Here is a 15774-nt window from a genome sequence, read left to right as displayed (position 1 = left end):
CTTAGCCTGTCTGGTCTCGAAATACCACTTTGTAATACATAGTCACTGTAGCATCAAGTCTGACATCAGTCCAACATGAGAGCATGAAGTCACTGCTTCTGAAAAGAAATCAGAGCCAATTTATGAGGAGTCTGGTCTCCTGTTTACCCTGTTACATCAAAAACATGACTACAAAACAGAAGAGGGTGCCTCCAAGCCAGTCCTCAATGAATAGGAGTAAATGGAGCTAAACAGCTAAAAACAAAATTTAAAATAGTTTCTAATCACTTACACACACACTGTCCTTTAATTTAGAATGCAGAAGAATGTATTTCACTAAAAAAAGCAAATAAAACGCCGTATGTGTCTGTTTTTCTATAGCAAATCGGTTTTGGGCAACAGAACGCCGGCATTACTGCTACTATTAGCATTACTGCTACTGAGTGCTGATTGGTTTCCAAGCAAAGCAGCTCATTGGCTTCTTTGATCAGGAAAAGAATGAATTCTTTACATTAAAAATGTTTAAGCATCTATAAACTATGATTTTGCTCAAATGTTCCATATTAACTCATTCATTTCGGGCCCGCTCGGGAGCACCCTCTAGTGTTTGAGAAACCCAGAAGACAATATGGAGTGGGAATTCTCCTCTACAAGCTCTCTGCAAGAAATCACAAAGAAAAGAATTGACAAATAGAAGCAGAATAAAGGTTAGCATTGGTGCTACTTTCCACCTCTGGAGCGCTCAGCGAGTAATGGGATTACTCAGGGATGAAGTTTGATGCTGAACTCGCAATGTTTCTTCTAGACTGGTAAGTAAAATGGGAAGGAGTGAAAAGGGAGAAGGAGGGACTGTGTGGAGTATGAATTCAGCAGGTTGCATCATCTGATATACACTGCTCAAAAAATAAAGGGAACACTCAAATAACATCCTACATCTGAATGAATGAAATACTCATTGAATACTTTGTTCTGTACAAAGCTGAATGTGCTGACAACAAAATCACACAAAAATCAATGGAGATCAAATTTATTAACCAATGGAGGCCTGGATTTGGAGTCACAAAGTTAAAGTGGAAAAACACACTACAGGCTGATCCAACTTTGATGTGATGTCCTCAAAACAAGTCAAAATGAGGCTCAGTATTGTGTGTGGCCTCCACGTGCCTGTATGACCTCCCTACAACGCCTGGGCATGCTCCTGATGAGGTGGCAGATGGTCTCCTAAGGGATCTCCTCCCAGACCTGGACTAAAGCAGTGGACAGTCTGTGGTGCAACGTGGCGTTGGTGGATGGAGCGAGACATGATGTCCCAGATGTGCTCAATCGGATTCAGGTCTGGGGAACCTGAGCTTCAAGCTTCAAGGCCTTCATCTTGCAGGAACTGCTGACACACTCCAGCCACATGAGGTCTAGCATTGTCCTGCATTAGGAGGAACCCAGGGCTAACCGCACCAGCATATGGTCTCACAAGGGGTCTGAGGATTTCATCTCGGTACCTAACGGCAGTCGAGATACCTCTGGCGAGCACATGGAGGGCTGTGCGGCCCTCCAAATACATGCCACTCCACACCATTACTGACCCACTGCCAAACCGGTCATGCTGAAGGATGTTCCAGGCAGCAGATCGCTCTCCACTGCATCTCCAGACTCTGTCACGTCTGTCACATGTGCTCAGTGTGAACCTGCTTTCATCTGTGAAGAGCACAGGGCGCCAGTGGCGAATTTGCCGAACCTTCCTGGTGTACTGGCCTGTCTCCTGGTAGCGCCTCTAGCCTCTGGACACAGCAAACCTTCTTGCCACAGCTCGCACTGATGTGCTATCCTGGATGAGCTGCACTACCTGAGCCACTTGTGTGGGTTGTAGAGTCCGTCTCATGCTACCACGAGTGTGAAAGCACCACCAGCATTCAAAAGTGACCAAAACATCAGCCAGAAAGCATAGGTACTGAGAAGTGGTCTGTGGTCCTCACCTGCAGAACCACTCCTTTATTGAGTGTGTCTTGCTAATCGCCAATAATTTCCACCTGTTGTCTATTCCATTTGCACAACAGCATGTGAAATTGATTGTCAATCAGTGTTGCTTCCTATGTGGACAGTTTGATTTCACAGAAGTTTGATTTACTTGGAGTTATATTGTGTTGTTTAAGTGTTCCCTTTATTTTTTTGAGCAGTGTATTACATTTTAAGCAAAACAAACCAAAACTGGTTTTAAGGAGGATGTGAGATTTTCGGTGTAAACTGTTAACATGAAGTAGCAGACCTTTTTTTTTTACTGGGTCGGTCAGAATGGTGGTCATATCTCACTGGAGGGTTGCACTGGACACCCATTGGCTACACTTCTTAATCAGAGCCATGATAAAACACTACTGATATTCCTATCCACTGTTAGTTCAAAAAATGCTCTGTTAGTACAAAATAAAAATAAATGCAACAACAGCATTCGGAAATCACATTACAGAAGTACAGACTGAACAGCAGAAATAGACACTTATTTGTACAGAATGTAATCTAGCAAAGCCAAAATGTCATAGATTCTTGTTCAGATAGTGCCACAGAGTACTATTTTAAATAAGAAAACATATTATGAGAAATACATATTATGTGGCCTTTTGTTGTTAAGGTTGAACATGACCCAAATAAGCAATGTGAAAATGTCACAGAGATGAAGCAGAAGACTAACTGATGTCTTTAATGTGTATCAAACAGTTCTAGTTGGGAACACCTGTCACGCATCCTTCCAGCCTCGATTCTCACAAGGACTCCATCTCCCAGAACCCCTTGACTGAAATTCCCCATTCAACCAATCACTGCTCTAGTTTTCCTGAGAATTCTCCTGAGAGTCTTTTCACCTATGCTCTATGTCACATGACTTGTTTAGTTTAGTTTAAAGGCCCAGGCTTTAGCTTAGCCAGATTTTGAGGTATTGCTTCTCCTGTAGAGCTACTGATCGGTTCTCCTGTGTTTTTGTGAGCATCTTTTTTGGCTTTGGACTGTTTTCTGGATTTAAGTTTTTTACGTTTGTCTTTGGATCTGACTAATGCCTATTACTGACCACGGTTCTTGTCAAACCCTTTGATATTAAAGCCTCATGTTTTGTTTTTTACCACTAGTGTCTGGCCCTTTCTGGCATGTTACAGAATACCTTGCCACCAATGTAGATGACGGATCATGAGGCTTTACAGAAGGTTCTTAACAATCAGCGTCATCTTCTCAGATAATGCCAACAGGTATAGGCTATTAGTGGAGAACATTTGATGAAACTATGTCAAGGGAATCATACGGTAGCAGAGTACTCCCTAGAATTCTGAACTTTGGCTGCTGGGAGTGGATGGAAAGAGCCAGCTTTATTGGTCATGTTTCGTCAAGGACTCAATCAAGAAATTCTTACAGATTGTGAGCAGAAATGAACTGAAGCTATATGAACTCATTAGTCTAGCGCTTCACCAAGATCAGCTGATTCAAGACCGTAAGAGCATTGGCACTATTACCCATAGTTAATCAAGATCCTGAAGAACCCATGTGATTCATCCCGTTTATCTGCCAAGGAGAGGAATGAAGCAAGCAAGCAAGCAAAGTGTATTTTTATAGCGCTTTTTACAATAGGTGTCACAAAGCAGCTGTTTAGAACAATCAGTATTACAAAAAGAAAAGAGAAAATCTGGGTCCAAGCCCCCATGAGCAAGCCAGTGCAGGAGGAAGAGACCTTGAGAGGGACCAAGACTCAGAAGGGGAACCCATCGTCCTCTGGTCGACACGGGCTAGCAAACATTGTTAGTATAAAGTATTATAGTACAAAGCTGGAAAAACAGGTGAGGCAGTGGTTAATTTGATTAGTTTATGATTATGCAGTGGCAGCAGCAGCATCTGAGGGTGAGCATTGTACAGCAAGAAACTCAATGGTAGTCAAGCCGGTCCAGAAGGCTGGCGAGCAGTGGGCACCTGATCAAGGCAGATCAACAGCATCAGGCACTCAGGATGAACAGCTATTCAACTCGGCAAAGAAAGGAAAGAAAAACACCCAGAGTTAGTTCTGTAATGAGTGACTGATCACAGATTACAGTATAACAGAGCAGCAGAGACTCTGGCAGGTCTAGATCTGACAAGGAAGACTTATTACCAAAGGATTGACTATACAAGTAAGTTTTCAGTCTAGACTTGAAAGCTGAGGCTATGTCTGAGTCCCGAACATTAACAGGAAGATTATTCCAAAGCTGGGGGGACTTTGTATGAGATGATGTAGCTTTATATGTAGCTAGGTACCAGTAGTAAGCCAGCACTTTGTGATCTAAGTAGGCGTGATGGTTCATGGTAGAAGTTCACTCAGGTATTGAGGGGCGAGTCAGTTTAGGGCTTTATAAGTCAGTAAAAGAAATTTATAATCAATGTGAAATTTAACTGGTAACCAGTGTAGGGTTGATAAAACAGGGCTAATATGGTAAACTTTCTGGTTCTTGTGAGGACTCTTGCTGCAACGTTCTGGATTAGCTGAAGCTTGTTGAGGCTTTTGCTGGGACATCCAGACAGCAGGGCATTACAGTAATCTAGCCTTGAAGTAATAAATGCATTAACCAACTTTTCTGCATCCTGTAGAGATAATGCATTTCTTAATTTTGCAATATTGCGGAGATGCAGGAAGGCTGTTCTAGTAATATTAGTTATATGTGTGTCGAAGGACAGATCAGGGTCTATCACCGCACCAAGATTTTTTACAGATGAGTTTGATGCAACTGAGAAATTGTTAAGTTTAAGAGGTAAGTTAGACAGTTTGTTTCTAGCTGCTTTTGGACCAAGAAGTGTCACGGTTGGCCCCTCCCAGTCCTGTCCATGTGCTCGTGTTTTGGTTGTGTAACTCCGCCCCTGATTGTTTTCACCTGTCCCTCATTGTTCCATGTATTTAAGCCCTGTGTTTGCCCCCTGCGTTTGCCAGTCTTTGTATCACTGTATCATTGTATCGGTCTTTGTTTGAAGTCTGTTTGCTGGTCGCTCTGGTTTTTGTCATGTCTGTTTCCCGTTCCATCTGCATCGGCTATATGAACCTGGATCGTATTGACCATGACCCCGGATTTGCCCATGATAAATCTCGCTTATCTCAGCGTGTGCGTCCGCCTCCTCGCTCCCCCCTTACAGAAAGACTGGCCTCCACAGGACGCAGCAGGTAAGCGAGATTCCGGCATGTAGTTGTTCCGTTGGGACGAAACTCCGGCTGTTTCAAAGCAGCCCGAGTTCGCCGTGTCCCAACGCCTTCAGCCGGAGACAGCAAATCCCCTGGCGCTGAGGGAACACGAGCAAGAAAGCGGAGGACCTTCCCGCCTTGTGTCCGGGTGACGAGAGCTCAGGTAAGCGCCTTGGGTCTGCCCGTCTTGAGCGCCACTGCAGGGAGTGAGCTTTGGGAACGGCCGAGTGGGTCCAGTGTCTGTCTGTTCCTCCAGGTTGGAGCAGAGGTCCCCAGCCCGAAAGCCTGATCCCGTGGCCGCACCCCGCGGCAAGCCTGCGCCTCCGGACCTGCCGCCAGTCGCCGCGCCTCCGGACCTGCCGCCAGTCGCCGCGCCTCCGGACCTGCCGCCAGTCGCCGCGCCTCCGGACCTGCCGCCAGTCGCCGCGCCTCCGGACCTGCCGCCAGTCGCCGCGCCTCCGGACCTGCCGCCAGTCGCCGCGCCTCCGGACCTGCCGCCAGTCGCCGCGCCTCCGGACCTGCCGCCAGTCGCCGCGCCTCCGGACCTGCCGCCAGTCGCCGCGCCTCCGGACCTGCCGCCAGTCGCCGCGCCTCCGGACCTGCCGCCAGTCGCCGCGCCTCCGGACCTGCCCTTCATGCATCAGAGCAGTCTCATACTACAAGAGACTACCCTGCTGATGCGTAGATTGCTGTCTCCTGTACAAGAGACGGACATCGTAGCAGGCCCGCCTGCCTCCGTGGACGTCGTAGCAAGCCTGCCTGCCTCCGTGGATATTACATCCCCTTTGTTCCCGCCCATCCCGCCCTCGCCTGTGTCTGTTCCCCCTGGGCCTTCCGTTTCTGTCTCTGTTCCCCGTGGTCCTTCTGTGCTTCCTGTGTCTGTTTCTGTTCCTTTGTTTCTGCCTTGTTCGGTCCCTGGTTTTGTCCTGTTCCCTACTGTTGTGTCTGTCTCGGTTCCCGTTCCTGTGTCTCCTTTTGTTTCTGTTCCTGTTTCTGTACCCGTTTCCATTCCGGTGTCTGTCTTGGTGCCTGTTCCCCTGTCTTTTGCGTGGTCTGTTTGTTCTTGTTTTCCTCGTCCTGTGTCTCCGGTCGTCTCTCAGTCGGCATCGTTTTGTGTTGTGCCTCCTTGTCCTCCCTCTTTTTTTTTTTTTTTTTTTTTTTTTTTTTTTTTTTTTTTTTGTCCTCGTTCTGTTTCGTCTGTTCCTGTGTCTGTGTCTCCGTCTGTGTCTGTTCCTGTTTCTGGTTCTGCCTCTGTGCCCGGTTCTGCCTCTGCTCTGGCTTCGGTGTCTGTGCCTGTTCTTGTCTAGTGTGGTTTTGTCTTTTTCTGGGTTTTGCTTTCTTGTTGGTTCGTTTTCGGTTCTGTGTGGCACGCCTCGGTGTGCGTGCCTTTGGGGGGGTACTGTCACGGTTGGCCCCTCCCAGTCCTGTCCATGTGCTCGTGTTTTGGTTGTGTAACTCCACCCCTGATTGTTTTCACCTGTCCCTCATTGTTCCATGTATTTAAGTCCTGTGTTTGCCCCCTGCATTTGCCAGTCTTTGTATCACTATCATTGTATTGGTCTTTGTTTGAAGTCTGTTTGCTGGTCGCTCTGGTTTTTGTCATGTCTGTTTCCCGTTCCGTCCGCATCGGCTATATGAACCTGGACCGTATTGACCACGACCTTGGATTTGCCCATAATAAATCTCGCTTATCTCAGCGTATGCGTCCGCCTCCTTGCTCCCCCTTACAAGAAGCAGGACCTCCGTTTTATCAGAGTTAAGTAGGAGGTGAAGGATTGTGTTTCTACTGTGGCAGTGCAGAACACATTGTCAGACATACTCATCTAGACAGTTGGTGCCACCCCCTGGAAAGCGCATGGAGAGGACTCTAAATCAAATCAAATTTATTATATATTGCTTTTTACAACTGATGTCACAAAGCAGCTTCACAGAATTCCAGAAAAGACCAAGTTTTAACAAGAATGTAAAAACCCCCAGGTGAGCCAGCCAGAGGTGACGGTGGCAAGGGAAAAACTCCCTCAGAGCTGAGGAAGATATCATGGGAGGAACCAAGGCTAATAAGGGGGGGGACCCATCCTCCTCTAGTCAAACTACCTACAGAGTTATTATACTAATATTAATAGCAGTAGTATTAGTTGTAGTAATAGCTAGGAGTCTGCAATCTAGTTTTCTAGGCAGCTAGTCCAAAGCAGGTGGTGGTAGCTGGGGCATGGGCAGGTGGTCTGAAGTGGGTAGCAGGAGAGCTTGACAGTCAGTTGTCCTTCAGTGTCTGGCCAGACATGTGGGCGGTGGTATACTTGGAAAAAAGGCAGGGAGATAGAATTAGTTTTATTTTGTTTATACGTAAAACAGGGAATGTGAACATTTCCAGAGTGTGGCTAATGACTCCGGCAGATCTGACTGACAGCTTAACTAAAAGGAGAGAACCAGAAGGACACACAGACATGAGAGCACTCAAACAGTTTGGCATCCCTCTGCTCCACCATCCACAAATCTGAGTGACCGCGTGCGAGCAGTGGAATGACAGCACAGGTGTCTCAGTTTACTATAATTCCCTGTGTCCATGGACCCCTGGATCTGCTGTCTTTATCTAAGGGGGAACATTACTTACCAAAAGCTAAACTGAACAAGTGAGTTTTCAGCCTAGTTTTAAAGACTGAAACTGTGTCTGGGTCCCAAACATTTTCTGGAAGATCATTTCAGAGTTTGGGGGCTTTATAAGAAAAAGCTCTTCCCCAAGCTGCAGCCTTATGAATTCTAGGAACTATTAATAAGCCAGCACTCTGGGATCTGAGTAGTCATGATGGCTCGTAATAGGAAATAAGATCTTGCAGGTACTCAGGAGTGAGCCCATGTAGGGCTTTATATGTCAATAAAAGAATTTCAAAATCAACACGGAATTTAACAGGCAGCCAATGAAGTGATGATAGAAAGGGACTGATATGATCAAATTTTCTAGTTTTAGTGAGGACCCTGGCTGCAGCATTTTGGGCTTGTTGAAGTTTGCTTAGACTCCTGCTCATACATCCTGACAGTAGTGCATTACAATAGTCTAGCCTAGAAGTAATAAAGACATACTAATGTTTCTGCATCACGCAGGGATAAGGCATTTCTTATCTTGGCAATGTTGCAAAGATGTCAGAAAGCTGTGCTAGTGATGCTGCCTATGTGTTGATTAAATGATAAATCTGAATGAATTATGACGCCAAGAGTTTTTGCTGCTGAGCCAGGTGTAATTGGAAAGTCAGCACGATTTAAAATTAAATCTGATCATTTATTTCTTGCCAATTTTGGACCCAGAAGGAGAACCTCTGTGTTTGTTACTGTTTAGTAGGAGGAAATTACATAACATCCAGCATTTCACGTCTTTTACACAGTCCTCTACTTTCTTTAATCTGTATTTGTCATCAGGCTTGGGTGATATGTACAGTTGCATATCGTCTGCGTAACAATGAAAGTTAATGCCATGGTTACTTATAACTGTGCCTAACGGTAACATGTATAGTGTAAATAATAATGGTCCTAAAATAGAGCCTTGCGGAATTCCAAATCTTACATTTGAATAATTGGAACATAAATTGTTTACACTGATGAACTAACGTTCTGTTAAGTAAGATTTGAACCACAATAGGGCTGTCCCTGTGATTCCAACCATGTATTCTAGCCTTTCTAGGAGAATATTGTGGTCTATTGTATCAAAAGCTGCGCTGAGGAAAAGCACTAATAGGGATACATAGCCTTGGTCAGAGGCAAGAAGAAGATCATTAGTTATCTTAACTAGAGCTGTCCCAGTGCTGTGATGTGGCCTGATTCCAGATTGGAATTTTTCATATATATGGTTCTTATGTAGATGGTTCTCTATGTGCTAATGTGGTGAGCATTCCCACAAAGGGGCTGGTTTCTTAAACTTTTCTTATACCTGTGATGATTTACTGCAACAATTTCTCCTGATTGATTCCAGAGCAGAAGGAAACTTCACTCAAGATTGGTGATGCAACTGCAGATTATGGTGATGTCTTTGGAAGTACCTCTATGTGTAGCAGCACTAGATGGAGAGCCCATGGGTCTTGGTGTTATCACTCAGAAAACTGAACTCATTAGAATGGGTGTGGGTGCCAGTGCTCTCCATAATGAACAGCTGTCCTTCCTAGTTTTAGAATCATCAGAATTTTGAGTAATTTTAGGCCTCCCATGGTTAGAACAGCATAATTCCCATATTTCTTGGTCTTCACGCACGCTTACTTCCTGGTCTGAATACTGCCACTGAAATTGTCTCACTTTTGTCAGTCCTAATTCAGAAATAATTGGAAGTATCCACGCTGAATATTCTGATTTCCAGGAGTTGTTTAGTAAAAGAAATGCCACCAAATTGCCACCACACCACCCTCATGATTGCACTATTGATTTCATAGAAAATGTTAGCCTTCCTAAGTCAAGAATTTATGCCTTGAATCAAGAGGTAGAACAGGCTATGAACACTTGCATACAAAAAGCAATGGAACAAGGATTTATTGACCTGCTACATCACTGTAGCTGTTTCAGGATTTTATTTTTGTTGTTGTTAAAAAGGACAGTGGCCTTCACCCTTGCATAGATTACGGAGTTTTAAATCAAATACCCCTATTCTTTCCCACCCATTCCCATGACTTTAGAAGAACTTGGAGAAGCCCAGTTTTTCACTAAACTAGACTTGCATAGTGCCTATAATTTGGTAAGAATCCATGAGGGAGATGAGTGGACGACAGTCTTTACACACAACTTATCACCATGGATCACGTAATACTAAAGCAGAGGCACTTTCGAGAATCCATCAGAGCCTCAATGATGCTGAAATCCCACCAGAAGCCTACAACATTTTACCCCCACACATTTGTGAACCAGGAAGTTCCCTGCAGTGTCCTTCAGGTAAACTTTATGTTCCACTCCACTTTAGGGACCAGCTTATTACATGGGCTCATGCATCTCTTATTTTGAGTCACCCAGGTGAAACTCACACTCAACAGTTAATTTCTAATCTGTATTGGTGGGAGACCATGATGAGAGATATACACACATTTGTTTCTTCTTGTTGTGTGTGTTCAGTGTAAAATCCCCAGAACATTACCCACAGATAAACTGATGTCATTACCCATTCCTTATAGATCCTGGAGTCATATTGCTTTAGATTTTGTTACAGATCTGCTTAAGCCACAAGGCTTTACTACTATCCTTACTGTTATTGACAGATTTTCTCGCAGTGTCAGGTTTCTTCCTTTTCATGTTATCCCTACAGCATTTCAAACAGCAGAGGCTTAAGTGAATGTGTTTCGATTTTTTTGGTATCCCCAAAGACAGCCAACCAAGGCCCCCAGTTCATGTTACTGGTGTGGACCACTTTCTTTGAACATGTAGGGGTCTCAATTAGTCTAACATCAGGTTATCACATCTGAAGGCCAGTGCAAGTGAGCCAACCAAGAACCGGGAAAATTTCTGAGACTACTTTGCCATAATAACCCTAGTGACTGGTCATGCTATCTGGTACCAGCAGAGAGTGCAGAATTACTTGATTAGTTCAGCCACAGGCCTAACCCCATTTCAATGTTTCCGGGGCTACCAACCGCCTATAGCACCATGGACAGGATTTACTTCTAGTGTCCCTGTGGTGGATGAATGGATGCAATGGAGTGAAAGAGTTTGGGAGGAGACCCATCAGCAAATTGAGACTGCTCTTCGACAGACCAAGCAACAAGCAGATCACCATCGAAGTGACATCCCCACCTACCAGCCTGGAGACTGGGTATGGCTATTGACTCGGGGCTTCAGGTTTGCTGAGGGAAGTAAGAACCTTAATCCTAAATACATTGGCCCCTTTAAGGTTGGTGAGAGAATCAATGACATTACCTATAAACTTCACTTGCCTCCTTGTTACCATGTTTCCTTGCTCAAACCTGTTGTCCCAGGACGGTTGGATGAGGTTTTGCCGGAAGATGTACCACCGCTTCTAGAGGAGTTTGACAGGACCCAGTTCAACGGTTGCTGGACTCCAGGAGGTGTGGCTGTTGTTGGCGGGGTTCATCTTCAGTCCAGCAGCTCTGTCTGTCCTCTAGTGGGAGAGTGGGATCCTCCATGTCCCAGAACCCCTTGGGAGATCATGTGACTGAACTTCCTCATTCAACCAATCACTGCTCTAGTTCTACTGACTATTGAGTCCTTTCTCCTGTGTCCATGTCATGACTTTGTACCTTTTTGCTGTTTTGGATCTGACCCATGCCTGTTTACTTTCCACAATTCTTGTCAAACCCTTTGATGTTAAAGCTTCATCTTTTGGCTTTTACCGCAAGCGTCTGGCCCTTTCTGTCACATATCGCTGTTGATTCATCATCTTGCTGTACCAACTGCAGAGAACTCAGTGATTGGTGAAGTGAGTTCACGTTGCCTGAGAAAGATTGCAAAAATTGAACCAAGGACAAGTTTCCAAGTTTTATCTTTTAAAGCAAGATATTGTTATACACATGTTTGAATGTTGATGTCTGAATTAACTGTCCACAAAGGCCCTCAAACAGATCAATAATAAACATTTCCAATAGCGATGCAAGTTGCATCCAGAATCAGAATGTTTATTTGCAAAGTATCAGATGTACGTTGGAATTTCTTGTGATGCAGAGGTCAATATGAAAGTAAATCTAATAAATGAATAAATCTAATAAAGTAAAAATTTAATAAAGTAAATCTCATGGGGCAGTCGTGGGCTGGAGAATAGGGAACTGGCCCTGTGACCGGAAGGTTGCAGATTCAATCCCCAGTGCTGACAGTCCATGACTGAGGTGTCCTTGAGCAAGATACCTAACCCCCAATTGTTCCCCGGGCACCGTGGATAGGGCTGCCCACCACTCCAGGCAAGTGTGCTCACTGCCCTGTATTGTGTGTGTATTCACTAGTGTGTATGTGGTGTTTCACTTCACAGATGGGTTAAATGTGGAGGTGGAATTTCCCCATTTGTGGGATTAAAAAAGTATCAATTAATAAACACAGAAATATATATAAAATCTATATAAATTTGTAGATACATTTATAGCTATGTAGTAGTGTGGTCAATAAATATTTTAACATGTTAGTTTAGGTTATTATGGGTTATTCTGCTAAGGACTTCACTTACTGTGAAGGTGTGGCTAGTTCTGCTCAGGGGGATATGCTTAGGAGCAGGAAGAACTGCGAGTGAGACGTGAGTTGAGTAGCGAGTGAGCTGTTAGAGAAAACTCTGCTTATGTACGGCATCGCTGCGGCTAACAACATATGTATATATAGCTGATCAGTGTGGACACGAATGCTCTCAAACTACTGAAAACTACTTTTCAGGTGAAAGAGACACACAAATAACGAATGGCTCACTCACTGTACAGAAGGAAGACAGAGTTAAACCACAACCTCTGATCTTTTCCAGAGAACCTGTTTGTTTGTATCTCTGCACCAAAACAGAAACCAAAACACATGAAGAGAATAAACATCCTTTTAGAAATTAAATTAAACCCACAATAGTGAAGTGATTTAAACAGCACTTGCTTACCCATTATTCTTCCCTCTCTTCCCTTTTGTGTTGCTCTGAGTGATTGATTAAATCATGGTGAAGGACAGTCATTTACAGTGAATCCCACGACAGTACAACTCTCCATCTGCAGCAACATAATCATCTTCAGTCACACGGCAGTTGTCATCATATTAATATCTTTATCTATTCATTTATCATCCAGTAGAGGGTCAATATGATGCTGCTCATGTCTACTCTTACTCTTTATCCCAACCGCACAGCTGTGGTGAGATCTGCTGGGTCTCAGAGGTCAAAGGACCAGCAGCGGTCTACACTCCAAAATAAAGGTTCCTAAATGGTTCTTAGGACGTTTGTGCTGAACTAACAGCCTCTACTGTTTAGGGAAGGCTTTACAACTAGATGGTGGAACATTTGCTCAGAGGATTTAATTGCATTCAGTCACAAGAGCATTTGTGGGGTCAGGTATTTGGTATTCTGGTATTTAGTCCTTTGGAGAACAAAACTTCTGAAAATCCACCAATAGGAGAAGAGCACTGCTGAAAATCCACTAATAGGACAACAGCACTGCTAAAATCCACCAATAGGAGAACAGCATTGCTAAAAATCCTCCAATAAGAGAACAGCATTGCTAAAAATCCTCCAATAAGAGAACAGCATTGCTAAAAATCCTCCAATAAGAGAACAGCATTGCTAAAAGTCCTCCAACAGGAGAATGGCATTGCTAAAAATCCTCCAATAAAAAAACAGCACTGCTAAAAATCCACTAATAGGAGAACAGCACTGCTAAAAACCCACCAATAAGAGAAGAGAATTGTGATAACTCCACCAATACAGAACGGCGTTGCTAAAAATCTTCCAATAAGAGAACAGCATTACTAAAAATCCACCAAATCTGAGGGTCAAATAATCTTTATTGTATAATCGGTCATAAAAAAAAAACACAACATAAGCATCATCACAGAACCCTACAGAACCGTGCTGAGGTGTTACTCATGCCCTCTCATAGAGCACAGTGCGTTTCAGGGAACAGACAGTCTGACGCTGGACTGAAGGATTAATCATGTGACTCAGATACACAAACCACTGCAGCAGTTTTCAGAGATTTGGTGACTTTAAACAGGGTTACGTCCTCAAACCTCAGGTCATTTCAGCAGGTTTTCACTTTTAACCCTTATTTTTTTTCTTCAAATCCTTTTTACGATCCACCCCAGCATTTTATTACGGGACTTTTTCAATCCCCCAGCTGAGCGCTGTAAGTGACCACTATGACCACTAATTCACTACTGCCTTATTTTTCACATACAAAAAGATCCTGTTTGGTAAAATCAGCCAAACATGGGAGAGTTTCATGGGCAAAAAATAAATGTTGGACAAAGTCAATATAAACATATTCATCTTTTACAGCACATGGAAATCTCTCTCTCTTTGAAAGCTCTCTCTGTGTCGGGTCACTGATTCAGGATTGTGCAACATTCCTCACTTTCAGAATGAGTGGATGTTGTCTAAAACAGAGTTAGTGCAATAACAGGTTTCAGATTGTGGATTGAAAACATGGCCAGTGAAAATTCAGAGCTCCGAATATGTCTTTTTATATAAAACATCATTTTTTTGCTGACTATATTAAACCTAGCCTGGTTTATCTGGAGGAAAACAAAATCACACATGTACATATTTGTGCTATATTACTGACAGTTAAAAATAACACTGCTACCCAGTAACCCACCACTGCCAGCTTGAGAAGAGCTGGTTTAGAGGCTCTTATCTTAAATTTTTCTTGCATTTTATTGTTTTTTTTTCCCCTCTGCTTGTGACATATGTGTGGTTTTATGTACCAAAAACAGTCAAAATGAATTTCTGCATTATCATTATCCAGTCTCTTAGTACTAGAATTAAACAAACTGTGCCTTTAAGACTGATATATGTAAAAGAGCACAGTTCTATTTGGCCATGTCTCACTCAAAAAGCAGTCCAGGCTGAAACACTCCTTATAACGTTAGTGTGAGTGGGTGGGGCTAAACTGTACTATATGTTTAAAATTTGTTTAATGTTTACATAGTGTACCAAACTCTAATTCCAAAAAACTAAAAAAAATTAATATGGACTCCAAATAGGGAAGAGTGGGACTGAATAGGTTTGCGTTCTGTTAAATGTTTTGTTATTGGTCTAAAATATATGTATGCTAACTGGCTTAATGTAAACTCCTCCTTTCCTCTTTTTAAATACTTTTTGTGCTTTTTTTGTTTCAAAAACCCATGAAAAGCTATGAAATAGTGGACTTTTAATATACAACCCCAATTCCAAAAAAAGTTGGAATGCTGTGTAAAATGTAAATAAATGTAAATAAAATCAGAGTGCAATTATTTGCAAATCCCATAGACCCATATTTTATTCACAATAGAACATAGAACACATATCAGATGTTGAAAGTGAGACATTTCATGAAAAACATGAACTCATTTAGAATTTGATGGCAGCAACACATCTCAAAAAAGTTGGGACCGGGCAGTGTCTACCATTGCGTAGCATCCCCTCTTCTTTTAACAACAGTCTGTAAACATCTGGGAAGTGAGGAGACCAGTTGCTGGAGTTTTGGGAAAGGATTGTTGTCCCATTCTTGTCTGATGTAGGATTCTAGCTGCTCAACAGTCCTGAGTCTTCTTTGCCAGATTTTTCATTTCATGATGTGCCAAATGTTTTCTACTGGTGAAAGGTCTGGACTGCAGATGGTCAGTTCAGCATCCGGACTCTTCTTCTGTGAAGCCATGCTGTCGAGATGGATACAGTATGTGGTTTAGCATTGTCTTGCTTAAATATGCAAGGCCTTCCCTGAAAGAGATGCTGTCTGGATGGAAGAATACGTTGTTCTAAAACCTCTATATTCTATTCAGCATTGATAGTGCCTTTCTAGATGTGTAAGCTGCCCACATCATAGGCACTAATGTAACCCCATACCATCAAAGATGCAGGCTTTTGAACTGTGTGCTGATAACAAGCTGGATGGACCCCTTGAGTCTGCAGGACACGGCATCTGTGGTGTCCAAAAAGAATTACAAATTTTGATTAATCTGACCGCAGAACAGTTTTCCATTTTGCCTCA

This window comes from Pygocentrus nattereri, chromosome 18 (assembly GCF_015220715.1).
Source record: "Pygocentrus nattereri isolate fPygNat1 chromosome 18, fPygNat1.pri, whole genome shotgun sequence".
In the NCBI taxonomy this organism is placed as follows: domain Eukaryota; kingdom Metazoa; phylum Chordata; class Actinopteri; order Characiformes; family Serrasalmidae; genus Pygocentrus; species Pygocentrus nattereri.
Note: the sequence above shows the minus strand (reverse complement) of the source record.